This window comes from Rhinolophus sinicus, chromosome 4, assembly GCF_057876585.1.
Source record: "Rhinolophus sinicus isolate RSI-liver-muscle chromosome 4, RSI-T2T, whole genome shotgun sequence".
Taxonomy (NCBI): Eukaryota; Metazoa; Chordata; class Mammalia; order Chiroptera; family Rhinolophidae; genus Rhinolophus; species Rhinolophus sinicus.
Genome location: NC_142504.1, coordinates 3,600,718 through 3,615,331, shown reverse-complemented (window position 1 = coordinate 3,615,331; position 14,614 = coordinate 3,600,718).

Sequence of the window (14,614 nt, the reverse complement as noted above, 5' to 3'; positions counted from 1 at the left end):
ATAAGTTACTTTGTTCTTTTACCAAAGGGACTCAAATCCCAGCAGGTCCACCAGCAACTGTGATACTTAAAACTGACATTGTTTTAGGCTTAAGACAACCAATTATAAGATAAATGATATATTTTGTTTGTCATTCATTTGTTTTTGCTAAAAAGTCATATTGTAAGCCTCTGTCAGGCATTGTTGGGGCTTTCGGTAATTTGGGTTAATCTGAAGTTGCTCTTTGAGGAAAACCGTTGGTTTTGCATAGAGAGACATTAAGTGATATGCAAGTTTCAAAGATATTGTTTTCCCTGACTCCCTAAAAACTGTTCAATAATTATAAGTCTCAATTTGATTTGCGACATACACTCTCATCAAGCTCAATCTTGAATAATTTTGCTGATTAAGAGAAACATTGTCTACTTTTGCTCAAAATTCTGACCAAGTCAATACATACTTGAGTAAGAAAATGCTTAAGAATGGTTCTTAAAGCAGGAATGTGATACTTACAGTGTGGGTAGCTGGGAGGTGTTAGTCCTCAAATTTTCTTTCTGGTCTTTAACAGGACAAATACAGCAAAATACATAAACTTGTATAGCACACTGAGAAAATAAACTTTTTCTCAGTTGAATATAATAATTCAAAATAGGACTTCTAGTTGCATGCGTTTTGATGTCATTAATTTCTTTCATTTTGTAAGTATAGGTCTGAGAGGTGTTGGAAAAAAATTGTCCTTTCACCTTAAAAGTGGGTTGAGAGCAGAGGTTTAAAAAGATCTGAGATTTTGGTGAAAATAAGGATTTTCTGTTTTCAGATGACCTCATAGATATGCAAATGAAATGGGAAATTTGTTTTGTGTTGACAATTATTCAAAGCAGAACATCGCCTGGCTTAATTGTGACAGTGACTAAAGTCAAACAACACCTGCTGCTGAAACGGAACATGTCCACCTTTGGCAAGAGGTCCCACACATACATACGAATCAGATGAGGTGATTAGAGGGCAAAGCAGGCGACTGTGAAGGGCAGGGATGTCTGCACAAAGGCTAAGGGCTCGGAGGACCCAAGGTGAAGAAGTCAATGAACGTTTGGGGGCCGAAAGACAGAGATTTTAATGATCAATTCTCTTAATGATGAATTTGCCTAAAATATAACTCTTTTTCAGTGTTGCGGCATTTCCTTTCGTGTCCCATTCACTTTATACATAACATTGGGTTGTTAAGAATATTTTTAGCTATTGCATTTGTTAATATATATTTCTAGAAAGCCTTTTCAAATGGTTAGATTTTAAGAATGATACATTTATTTTGTATAATCTGGATTCTCTTTTTAAACACTGTCTTCCTAGGGTACTTAGGAATTTTAGCAAGTTTACATAAAAGCTGTATTAAACACTTAATTCTACTTTCAGTTTCATCTGTATTTAAGATCAATAAATGCACTCAAATTTCATCAAAGGTTATTTTTTGCACCAAAAATACCATTATTCTTCATTGGGAAACTGGCTATCTAGGTGAAGAGGTCTACATGGGTGCTTTTCAATGAGAATGCAGGCTTGCTGAATAAGTTTGAGTTTCTCTTTAATTTTTCTTGATTTCGCAGTAACTCCCAGGCTTATTTGTATAAGCACATTAGAGATCGTGCTTGGGACTTTTCAGATTAATTTCCTACTATCTTATAGCTGACTGATTTCCTACTATCTTATATCTTATATTTGACTACTTTTGCCTAATTCACAGGAGATATTTCTCCAGGGTAGAATAGTAGTGGGTGGGGAAGGGGGGAGAGAAGGCATTCTATTTTATTGTCCCATTTGCCAGTTATAAATATTAAATCACAAAACACTGTACACTTTTACCTCACCTCATTCTAACACATACACAGAAAGGAAAAGTGAACAGTATCAGTGACTGATGGTGTCTGTCACTGCAAGTTGAAAATCAATGAATGCCTGAATTCCACCCATTCATTCCAACAAATCTTAAATTTGTCCTTGCCTCAGGTTTGATGTTAAATCTCATTTGATTAGTTTCTCACCAATAGCACTTCAATGAGTAATATCATCAGAGATGCTTAGCTTTTCCTGAAGATAGGTATTAGTTCCTACCACATAAAGAATTGTTCCTTTGTAAAACCACTTATTAAGTTTGTCCAATTTCTGTTCAGTGACCATATGGTAATTTTGTTTAGGTAATTAGTTTCAGGGATCATTAAAAAAAAAGTATTTTCTTTTATTAGACATTGAAAACAGATACAACTTTCCCTTTATGCTTCGATGGCTGGAAAGCTTAAGTCATATTTTCTGTAAAGCTATAATAGTAATAGCTTATGTAGTGATGTATTTATTATCTCCACCCTGGAGCTTAAAACTTTAGTTCTACTTGTATTTTAATCATCAGAGGGTGATGCTTCTCTTTTATGTAGTTATTCAAGTCTTGTCAGTCAATCATACCTTGTCAATTAACATTATTGTTATACTTCCCTGGTTGTTTTTCATTTTGAGTAATTTACTATAAAGCCACAGTGCGATTTGCCACTTAGCACTCTCAAAACAGAAAATATTAATTCTTTAAAACTCCTAACAAAGAAAGGTGTAAATTTTCTTGTGAGAAAAAAATCCATTTTAGTTTAAAGAGGTTCCAGATGAAGGAGTGTGTGTATGTGTCTGTGTGTGTGTGTGTGTGTGTGTGTGTGTGTGTGTGTGTATCACACATATACACCACTCACCAGTAAACACACATTTTGAATAGGGTGAGCAGTATAATGATGTACTGAGCTGTGATGTTCTCTGTTCTGCAATCCAAATATTTGTTGCGGGTTGTATTTCCCCTCCCAGCACAGGATATGAGAGAGCTGCTGCAGTTTTCACAGGGCCGTTCTATGAAGCCTGTATGAATATTGAGGCAGTTCTTTATATTTGGATTATGACAAAACAGAAATGATACGCAAAATTACCAATTCCATGCTATAACATTTCATATAAACTTGTACTAGGCATCCCTGACATAGTGTTTTCAAATGGAATTGGTTAAATCCTAAACTCTGTGCACTGGAAACTATTTCCTTCTTCCTGATTCTGTGTCTCAAATGTGACTCTTAATCTACCTTCTCTGTCCTGTGTTTGCTGGAGTATGTTTGTATCGGGACTTTCAAAATCACAGAAGAGGAATTTTAGTCTTTTATTTCTTGGATGTAATTTCTATGTCACCACCTATTTCTGATCTTAATTGCATCGATATCACTCCATTCCTGTTACTCATTTCGGCTGTGGTCTTTCTTTGACTATAAGGCACTGCATCTCTCCATCCCTGTGTTCTTATCTCTATGATTTTCCTCCTAAGTAGAGGGGTTTCTAATTCTGATTTTGACAGCAAGAGTTTTCATGTTGGTACTTGTTTGAAATGGTTCTTCCAATGGATAGAGCTTAAGATTCTGTAAAACTTCTCATTATTTCTAAACTGTTTCTATCTTCCCATTTAAAATTTTGACAGACTTAAAACCTGAATTGATTATAGAGAAAGATTTACTCTTTTTTCAACATTATTGTGTTTAAACCTTTGCTGATAACACTGAACTGTTACCAACATTATTTAGCAGAATAAGATCTAACCCCCGATTGTCACTGAGTCAGGCTTCCTGGTTTAACACCACATCGTACCTTCCAAGACCTCAAACAGATAGGGTCCCCATTGTGAGACACAAGCTTCATTAGCCACAGAAAAGTATTTCCAAAGCAAGAAAAAAATCCTGTGTCCTCAGCATCTGGGACCTCTCCAACTGGAAAAAAAGATTCAAGTTTGAATGAAAATGTCTATGGCTACTAAGCCAGAGCTCAGGCTACACTCACAATAAGGAATTTATGATGCATTGACTGCTTTTACAAATAAGTCTGGAAATCTCAGCAACTGAATCAAATAGAAAACTATTCCTTATTTGTGTAAAATCAGAAATGGTGCTAGTTGGTGGGCAGCTTGGTTCGTGGTTTTTCAGGACCTAGGCTTCTCCAATCTGTGTTCTGTTTTCTCAAAGACCTGGGACTCCTTGCCATTCCGTCAGGAGAAAAACAGCAGAGGAAGTAGACCTGTTTTCATCCTACTTTGGCCACGAATGAAGCACTGGGATCTACTCACATTCTATCTGGAAAAATGAATCACATGACTCTAATAGATGCAACCACCTGGGCCACCACATGTCCAGAGCTACGTAATAGAAAATGAACACAAACTTTGGTAGTTGCATGCTGTCTCAGCTGTGCATGTAAATTTTTTTTCCAACCCCTTAATTTTATAGGTGAGGAAACTTAAATTTAGAGATGAAAAAAACATGAATATAAATGATATGTCCAAAGTCAGCAAGATAAGTGGTTGCAAATACAACTGGGGGTCATGTATTCTGTCTCTCCATGTCGCATTCTGTAAATCTTACCATGATTTGAGTAGGGATTCAGTTCAGTCCATTAATAATAATAATAAATTACCTAGGAAGTGTGGTTTTCACAAAGGATGATAACTGGGCTGAAAAAAAAAAAAAAGCACACTGTGACTAGGGTGAGCTTATAATTTATGTTCTAAACTAGGACACTTTTGAGATTATCGTGGGTAAACAAGACAGAAAAAAGAAAAAAGAAAAAAAGACTTTTTAAAGTTTAAATTTCCTGGCAAAATTCACCTGGGAAGTTTTTGTGGCAAATACTTTAAACAGAGATTTGATAGTATATATGATTGTTCTTTTTGTTGTTGTTTTTTTTTTTTTTTTCACTTTCTAGACCCAATTTAGCAATTATGATTATATTTGTATGTTTTATTGAGCACAAATTATTTCCTATTGACATATCGGTTGATTAGAAAGGACTCAAAAATATAGTTCTAAGTAATCTGTAAAGAACTTGAAAGAGCAACTACTATAGAACAAAAGGCTCTAACTGAACATAATTCTGGACAAGTTGTTTTCACATTGTGTCTCAAAATTTCAAAATGATCTTTTACTAAGAGATGGTGGAAAGGCAAAAGGTGAGAGGCAAGGGGGATGGGAGATACATTCTATCTTCGGTCTCTAAATCACCCCAAATATATAAGCTCTTTTAAATATGAAACAATAGAACAGAAAAAGTATTTGCTAAAAAACATGCCTTTATTTCATCTTTTCTGGGCTAGCCTCTCCACATGCCAAACATTGCCACACAAAGAACCTCTCCCTTAAAGCATCTGTAAACATTTGCAATTCCCTGTAGAATGCCAACTGTAGCTAACATATGGTGTTATCAAAGAAGTGGTCCAAAATGACTGCCCACACAGATAAATTCACTTTTAGCTGTCTTGTTATTCCAGTTTAATGATGTAGTGATGGCTAACTCCTGTCATATCTTCTAGCAGGAGAGAAAAAGGCTCGGTTTCAAAATCCTGTTTCAAACACATTCTTTAGGCAAATTACACCATCATCTGTATTAATTTTGCTTTGCTATCACGAATTCTCATCCGATCTCAAACATAATTTCTATTTGTACATGTTGTCTCTATATGGCTGAGTATCCTGTGCAAACATCATCTCCAGACAGCCTGGGAGAGATGGAGGAAACTGAGACTCCATTTGGCACCAAAAGAGGCAGCAACTTTCCTGAGGTAACAGGCTTCTTTTCCTCATTTCACAGTTTATAGCTGGGTTCATGGAGATTTAAAATTAATAATTTAGTTTTATCACAGCATAATAATCCCTATTGCTAGCATAAAGCCAATGGAGGCCCAGGAATGTTGAACTTCACACTCTATTACATAGGAAAAGTGTTGAGTGGATTACCTCGCACAGTGTAATCACAACAAGGATAAAAACCAGGGCTGTGTGACCTGGGCTCACTCTGGGCCAGACCAGCATCTTTGAGCTTCGTTTGTTAGTTCACTTAATCTTCCCCCAAAAAATCCGATGAGTTAGGTGTGATTAGCAGCCCCATCTTATTGCTGAGAAAACTGAGGTTAAGTAAATTTCCCAAGGTGGTTATGCATCTAGTAAAAGCTTAAAATAGACACATGTACATGTATATGTCTAGCCTATATATCACATATATTATATATGTCACAATACATGCATGCTGACATATAGATGTATATGCATACTATATATTTTTTCTGATATTTAGCTGCTATCTGCTCTCGTTCTATGAAATCTTTCCTTAGAATCTCAACCATAATTCAACCCTCTTATTTCCTTTAACTTTCGTGTTACAGACTTTTGGACAGACATCAATCTTAATTTCCATTTTTCATTAAACTAAAGCCTGTTTTTCGTCCCTTCCATTCCACAATGGTGGGGTCTAACATTTCTGGAATGTTCGTTGCGCTGCTGCCAGGATCCTTGTTCGTTGCTGACAGCATCCTTAGTAGGGCCCCACGTACACGTCGTGGGGAGCTGGTGAGACAGAGCAGTGCATGTAAAATTCTCCCAGACTACGCTTCCTAAGACTTTTATTTCTTTTCATGGGGCTCACAGTGCTTGAACAGGAAGTTAAATTATTTATTGAGCAACTACTTCTCATGCATTGTGCTAATAATGTTCATGGCAGTTCTTAATGAATGAATCCATGAAATGATGCTAAACTGAGACTCAGAGAGGTTAATATGTGTACTTACACTCACACAGCAAGGGAGGGAGAGGGCTGTGCTGCGTGGCAGTCGTGCATGGCGGAGGGTGAGGACAGTGTGCTCTAAGCTAATGAAGCTGAGGCCACATTGCCTCTCATCTTCCCACCACCACTCCGCGTCCCGGGTGGGGCCTTTGCAATGTGTTTCCTTGGTCACGTGCTTCGACAAAATGTGTGAACAACGAGGCTGTCTTTCTTCCAATGTGCCCCTCCCTCCAAATTTGATAAGCTCCAGAGCTGAGGAATCAAGTGTGTGCCCACCAGTGCTCCAATTCAATACCTTAGCCTGCCTCTCATCCCTTAAATCCCAGATTGCACGATTCTTGACGCCTGCCAAATAAACTTCACGTAGCCGTCTCTGTGTTTGTGTCTTGCTACCTACACACACACACACACACACATACACACACACACACACACACACACACACACACACACACACACACGGTCGGGTTAACCAAAATGCATTACGTTCTCAGAATATGTTTAGTTCTACTCTCATGTTATCACACTCAAAGAACTCAGACTCCAATTAGTGAGATCCAACCAAAGTTGAAATACATGGGGAGAGGGTATGCAGTCATATTGAGCATATTCCAGCAAATTTCCAGATAATCACATAATTCGTGCATTATACTGGGACTGGGTTATTACTATGTATGAATGCAGTGTTTCACATCCTTATATAATTAGGCAACAATGGGTTAGGAATATAATTGCACACTCATTTTTCACAAGCCAACAGACTGTCTTTATGTAACACACCTTTTCAAAGTCACTTTTCTAAATATAACTTTAAAACTTCATTACAATTAGCACCCTTTCCAACTGCTACAGCACTGCTTTAGGCACAAAAGTTTTCGTTTGACTTCCTAGTAGGTTAAATCGATCTTTTACCTGAGTTGTTTTAATGAATCTGTTTCCTCTATATGACATTTATCTGTGATTCCCAATGGCCACAATTGTTTCACAGTCTCCGTCCTATGTGTACAATGATGAAAAGAGAAACCTACAATCAGGCAAGAGGACGTGGGGCAGGGGACCTTGCTGGGCTAATAATGACACTCCTGGCAGAAACAGTGATCATATAGACACCTTCTATTTTGGACAGGAGGGCCGAATTATCTGAAGCTGAAACAGCCCGAACATGCCCTGTTCTACCGCCATTGCTAGTTCGGCTTGGAGTAGGTGACTACGGTTGACCTTTGTCTCTGCTTAATATGTGGCCTCCAGCTGGGAGGAAGGGGGCCATGGAGGGAATACCTAGCGACCTTGAAAAAAATGTGCAACGGTTTGTCTTGAGAATTGTTCAGTTGCCGTGTTTAGCTCCCACATACCTGGCTCTGGTCCTGTGAATTCCCACTGCAATTCAGAGAGAATATTGCAGGGGAGATAGAACAGCCACCATGGCAGGGCCCGCACAGTGGAGGATGACAAATGGAAAGCCGACTTGGAAGAGCCATCTGTTTTCCTCACCCGACATCCCACACAACTTTTGTAATGGGATTAACATTATTCCTGCAGTTGGAGTCCCAGTGCCCCTGCTTCTCTGCTCAGGTGCTCCATTTAATTTGTTTTCCCTGTGATAGATGTGTGATTGGATGTAAGGCCGTCTGGGGAATCAGACCTGCATGCTCAGAGTGAAAGAGCAGGATAAGAATTATGGGTAGAATGTTACAAAAGGAACATTTTTGCTCTAGTCATTTGGACAGGAGAGAAAACGCAAGTGATATAAAGCTGGGTGCCCCTTTAAGGGAATTGTGCCCAAGGAGACTATGGCTTTTGCATATCCCTAAAAAACAAGAACTTGACCCTGAAATTTGGATGGGCCAGGGTAAAATATGAAACCTTCCCCCGCCATAGATGACTGCTTGATCCTTTACACTGGTGACTACCTCCTCTGCCCCTCTGAACCTGCTTCAGTTAAGGCAGAATTCCAATTCCCTTCCTATTGCTAACATACAGCAATACAATGAGAAAACAATATATACAGCCCTTGATAAGAGTTTACTAGATGAGGTTAACTCCTGTACTCTGTGGTCGGCCTTGTTTGCCTATCCGTCACTTCAAAACAGACATGAATAATGTATTAAATCGGAGACATCCTCTATTGCTTATGTCTTAGCTGCCACTTACTTTATGGAGACGGGATGGTTAATGATATTAATCAGATTAATTTCAATGCCAGAGGGTAAATATGTGTTGGTGCACTATTTTTACAAATGTGGCTGGAGATAAGTGAGTGCATTTTACATACTTGTACACAAAGTCTACGTGAATTTTCAAACCACTAATATATGATTATTTTTTAATCATTTATGGCCTAAATGTGAACATTTAAAAATCTCATTAACAAGTCCCTTAGTTTTCTGATACTTCTAGGAACATTATTTTACAAGCTTCTGTTAAACTGGATTTGATGGGGAAATATAATATTGCCTTAAGAATATAATGTAGAAAAATCTGGGATGCATCAATACATATCTGCCTGCTTTTGTTTACTAAAATGTAAATATCTTAAGTGTAATTAAAGTATCGTAATTACCATACAATCTACGGCTAGAGTCCGATTTTGGTGATAATCATTGAAAAATGTTGTCTCTCCTCTCATCCCACAAGCTCAGCTCCGAGCACTTCAAAATCAGTCTGATTCTCCTTTGCCAAGAGTTGCCTGATTCACCTGGTCTGGTTCAGATGTTCATTTTCTGGCCATGACAGCACACGGGACTTACTTGTCATTTCACACATTAACGACCCTAGAGTTGGTTCTTTCTAGTTCAACATTTATTTCCCTTTCTGTGCCCCTCTCCCAACCCAGGCAGACAGGGGCATGTCTATCACAGAACCTGAATTAGAGAGCTACAAAGTGTGTGATGAATAAATAAGTGAACAAATAAATGAACACGAGTGTAAATAAGTGAACTGGTGACTGCTCTGTCTCTGTGAGTTTCCAATCTCGTGCTTGTCTACATGAGAAAAAATAATAATGAAATGCAAATCAGAGTTGGGTTAAGTGCTATGAAATATCTAAATAGCCATCAACTCTAACCATGTATATTTATTCTCCTTCTAAAGGAAATGATGTACAGGCACCTTGGCCCTTCACTGAGTAATGGTCTCTATGGGCCCTAAATGACCTTCCTACCAAGACTCGCAATCCACAGATTTCACCACATGTTTACGTTTGCTCAACGCACGAATGTCCTCTCTTCACTGCTTACACATTCAAGCTCGAATGGCTGGCACCTATTCAAACCTCATCATGCCCAGTTGGCTAAACGTCTATGGTGCTTAATGCAAACACCTATCCACACAGCTCAAGATGGCTTCCTGTGTTACTTACGAAACGTCAGCAATCGGAAAAGGACAACCACAAATATTTTTTTCCATCACATCTATCTATTTAGCAACATGCGTGATATACTCTCTCTTTCCTGTTATAAAGGAAAAACTATCCACACTTGTAGGAAAAGGCAACGCTTCTTGTGCACTAAGCTCCATTCCCTCTTTTTTGTTCAGCATCACTGTAGCAAGTCTCCATTCTCTTTTCTGTATTGTCATCTTTCCTTTCTCCACTGGATTAGTCCCATCGACACCAGTGGATGTTACAGCTCTTGTATTAGTTTCATGTTGCTGCTATGACAAATTAACACAGACTATATAGCTTAAAACAACAGAAAATTGCAACTGAGTTCTGGAGGTCAAATGTTAAGTATTGATATGACTGGTCAGTTCTGGAGGTTTAGAGCAGAATTCATTGACCCCTCTCTTGCAGCTCCTAGAGCCTGACTGCATTATTTGACTCATGGTCCCTTCCTTATGCTATTATTCCAATCTCTGCTCTATCATCACATTCCCACTAAAGACTTTGATCTTCCTCCCTCCCTCTTATAAGGATCTTTGTCATTACACTGAGTGCATCCAGATAATCCAGGATCATCTCTCCAAAAGTCTTTAACTTAATTGTACTTGCAAAGTGTGTGTTAGGGGAAAAATATAATAGGCAACACATTGACAGGTTTTGGGAATTAGGCCTTGGACATCTTTGGAGACCAGTATTCAGCCTACCACATCTCTCATCTAAAAGAACAACAAATCATCTCTTGAGCTCGCCTCTACAGGCACCTGTGAGCAGCACTTCACGTAGCCTACGGTCTCTTCTTTGATAACTTGTTTTAGGAGTTTCCTCCTATCTTCTTAGTTTCCTGTGATGGTTTCTCTCTTTATTCCCTTAACTTTACAGTATCTCAGGGCTAAATCTAGATCATTCATTGACTCATTCTATACTCATTTGCTTGGTTATGTCATCCAAACTTAAGATTCTAAACAGTATCCAATCTGAGAGCCAAGGTACTGAGCCTGAAGGTCCCCATTAACTCTCAACTCTTCTTTGACTCATAGACATTCAAACGACTGCCCAAAGCACAACTGCCTCATCTTCCCCTCCTAAAACCTGCCCTCCTCAGGTTCTTCCAGTTTCTTAAAAAACAACAACAATGACAACAAAAAGTCATTCTTGACTTTTCATTTTCTTTCACTTTCCAAATTCAATCATTTAGCACATCCTCCAGTCTGTACCTTTAGTAATTTACTTATAGTTCAAAATGGAATGTGATTAATCCTCACAAAAACAAAACAAAACAAAAAACCCACAAGATGTGTTAACCTAAACTGTCAGAGGTAAAAATCAAACAAACAAACAAAAGCATTTATTTGAGACTTGAAGGATTTGCAAACCTGGGCACACAGATTCTAGTAGCAACTGAGCGTCCAGCTGAGGAGTGAAAATCAGTGGTTTTTAAAAGGCAAAAACGGTTATGGGGAGTTGCATCAGTCATTCACAAAGCATTTTGGTTGGTGCTGGCAGCAGGTAGCTAACCTTGGCAAAACATAATTGATGGCTAAAGATACTGCTAAGTAAGAAATCTGTCGGTGAGGAGTTGCAGGTGTCCTTATAGACTATGGAATATTTATGGTTTCTTCCCAGTTCAAAAGTTCACGTTCTGTCCGGTGAGGACGTGCATAAGAACCATTTCCTTAATGGCCTCCTGGCTCCATTTTTAAGTCCCTTAACATAAGTGACTCAATTTTATTTCCCATTTGAGAAACGTAATATTAAGTTAAGAGTAGTAGAGTCCCTTGCCCAAGGTCAATAGCCAGCAAGTGGCTTGTTTTCCTTACTGATGACGAGGCACTTCCCAGGAATACTGACTCTCATTAGCAAAGGGAACCATGGTAACATGCTTTGATGGTTGGAGTCCTGTGTACAATGTGCTTTAGAAGAATAATTAAACAGGGGAAGGCAGGGGTGAACAGTAAGAGATGGGGTCACAAATGAAAGGATAATACTGTTTCAGCTTCTATAAACAACTTGAAAAGAAGATGGTGGCCGCAATGTGGTGGGTTGAGAAAGAAAGAATCTATTCTGTTGAAAGGAAGTTACCAAAACTAAAGATATTTTTAGTCTCCACTTACTTCAGAGAGGAGATTCCTTAGAAGGACTCTTTCTCATCATAAATTTAATCCAAGTGCAATAATATAAACCAAAGGTATCATCTTCTTTCCAGAATATAATGTAACTTACTCGTCTATGTCAAGCTCGCAAGTACTTTTAGGCCCAAGCTTGCAAGCCTTAGTGCCTTTTTTGCGTTTCTTCTATCTTCCTATAAATCTTGTCATCTGGTTTTCTTTATAAATTCTTAAAAATATGTATTCATATACACCTTCCTAATCTAAATTACATTTTATACAAAAATTCTCATTTTCTCACTATTATTTCTCCTAATTTGTGATTTGAAAACTGAAAGCCTAGAAGAATAAATAGTTTATGCAAGAAAACACTGTTTGATATGGTAAATCTGAAAATGCACATGCCCTAATTTGAAATCTGGGCTTTCTTATACCAAACCACTGTGCCTCGAATGATAACTAAACTCGGCAGAATGTCTCCCCTGCCTTCTTCCTCATCGTAGCCTCACCACAAATTCAGCTTTGCCATAATTTCAGCTTTACTACAGGAACTTTATGCGTTGGAATTTACACATCATTACGAGGTGACATAAAACATTTTCCTTGAGTTGTTTATGTGATTCTTATAAGGAGTGAGGGAAATAGCTAGAGATGCTGCCGATAACAAAAATGACAAAATGAGACATTTAAATTTACTTTTGTAGGGGAGGAAAAATCATTTTTCCTGTACTCTTCTAAGATCTTAGCTGACGCTCCCCCCATCATAAAAAAAGACAGATTAACAGCAGAAAAACATATGGAATGATGTACAGGCGCCCCACAAAGGTATGAGACTAAAAAAAAAAAAAAAAAAAAAAAAAAACTGATCAGAGCAGAGAGCATTAATACCTTTCAAACAGAGACACAAAGTTTTTTGATAAAAATTGACAAGACCAAGAGGTTTGGTCTAGGGGTACCAAAATGGTGAAGAAAGAATAAGTTTCGTTTATACAGCCTTCTTAACCCTAAATTCCCTGCCTCTGGTGATAAGGGCGCCTCTGCTCGCCTTATCAAGTAAGGTAACTGTCACAGAGATTTAGCTCCTGCTTTCAAGGGGACAAGGAGATCCAGAGTGTCCTTCTGGCAATGGCTGTTCCCCAAGTACCCTTAATTCAAAATAACCAATATGCCAAAGTCACATCTTTTGGGGTGACATATTCTGAACCCCTAAATTTTAAATTTTAAATATTCTCACGTATCAGAGCAAATAATTGTATTACTTTTGCTAAGAAGCAATCCTTAGGAGGGTGGAGCAGCCAGGGTTCAGCTCAACAGAAGAGGATTTTTCTAATTCTTTATCTCTAAAAGTGGGCCAAACTCAATGAGAGAGTTCCCCATTCACGAAACCTCGACCAACAGCAATCACAGCAACAGCCATCACCTCCCCACTTCCCCGCACAGGTACTGAACAGGATTCATTATGGCGCTGAAGGTGAGCGGAGTATTTTGGACAGTAAGACAAACTAGCCCCCAAGGAGAAACATCTAAAATCTAATTCTTAGGGAAATGGATTGTGTGTCTTGATATTCTCAGCTGTTTAGCAGATGAAAGCCATCTGTTGACCCCTTAGATCAGCAGGTTTGATGAAGTGGATCTGGTCTACCTACACAGATGACCCACTGGCCTCTGAAATACACATCTCCAGGGTAGAATGCAGGTTGCTGCCACCCAGGAAGAAGTCACCACGGAGTGTGAATGCTCAGATAATTGCCTCCTTAGTCAGAAGGAATCATTATAACCTATGAACTAATACGTACATCAGATAGCTACCCAGACAGGATGTGTGTAACACGCTGTGGTTCCGGTTGTACCTCATCGCTCAGCTATGATTATAGCAGGCACGTATTTATTCTAAGTGATGGGTAGTGTAATCATGACTCATTCACATTTGTTGGGAAAGTGAATTTCTCACCCCCAGCATTATTTTATTTTGAGAGGATCATGTCATTGCTGGGGAAGTACATAAAGTTTGCTTTTCTTTTATGATTTAAGGGGAAGTTGTTTACTAAAATTCAGACATTGTCGTGCATCTGCTGTAATTACAGTTCCACAATTATAGTTTAATACGCTGTGAAACACCTATAGTACTCCAATGGTAATTCTGTGACAGCACAGACGGGGGGTGGAGCCTGTCATGTGTATTTAAACGATTTCAAGCTGCAGTAAGTTCACATTAATGATGGTTGAGTGCACACATGCCTCATACATTTAAAAATATTTAAAACCTGATTAACCCCTGGCTAACTGAACGTGCATCTTTCCAGCAAACAAGAGACAGGGTAGCCCTCATTTTTCAGTCCCCTGCAGTTTCCTTTTCTTATGGTGTTTGCACTCCAAATCAGAAATTGCTTTGCTTTTGCAAACTAAGAAAATCTCTTTGCAGTCTGACAGGCCTGACATTTATTCTGATTTGACTACTTGAATAGATACGTTTGGGCAAGGACTTTGAGCTCCTGAAGCCTCCGCTTCCTTTCCCCTAAAATGCCGATTGTAG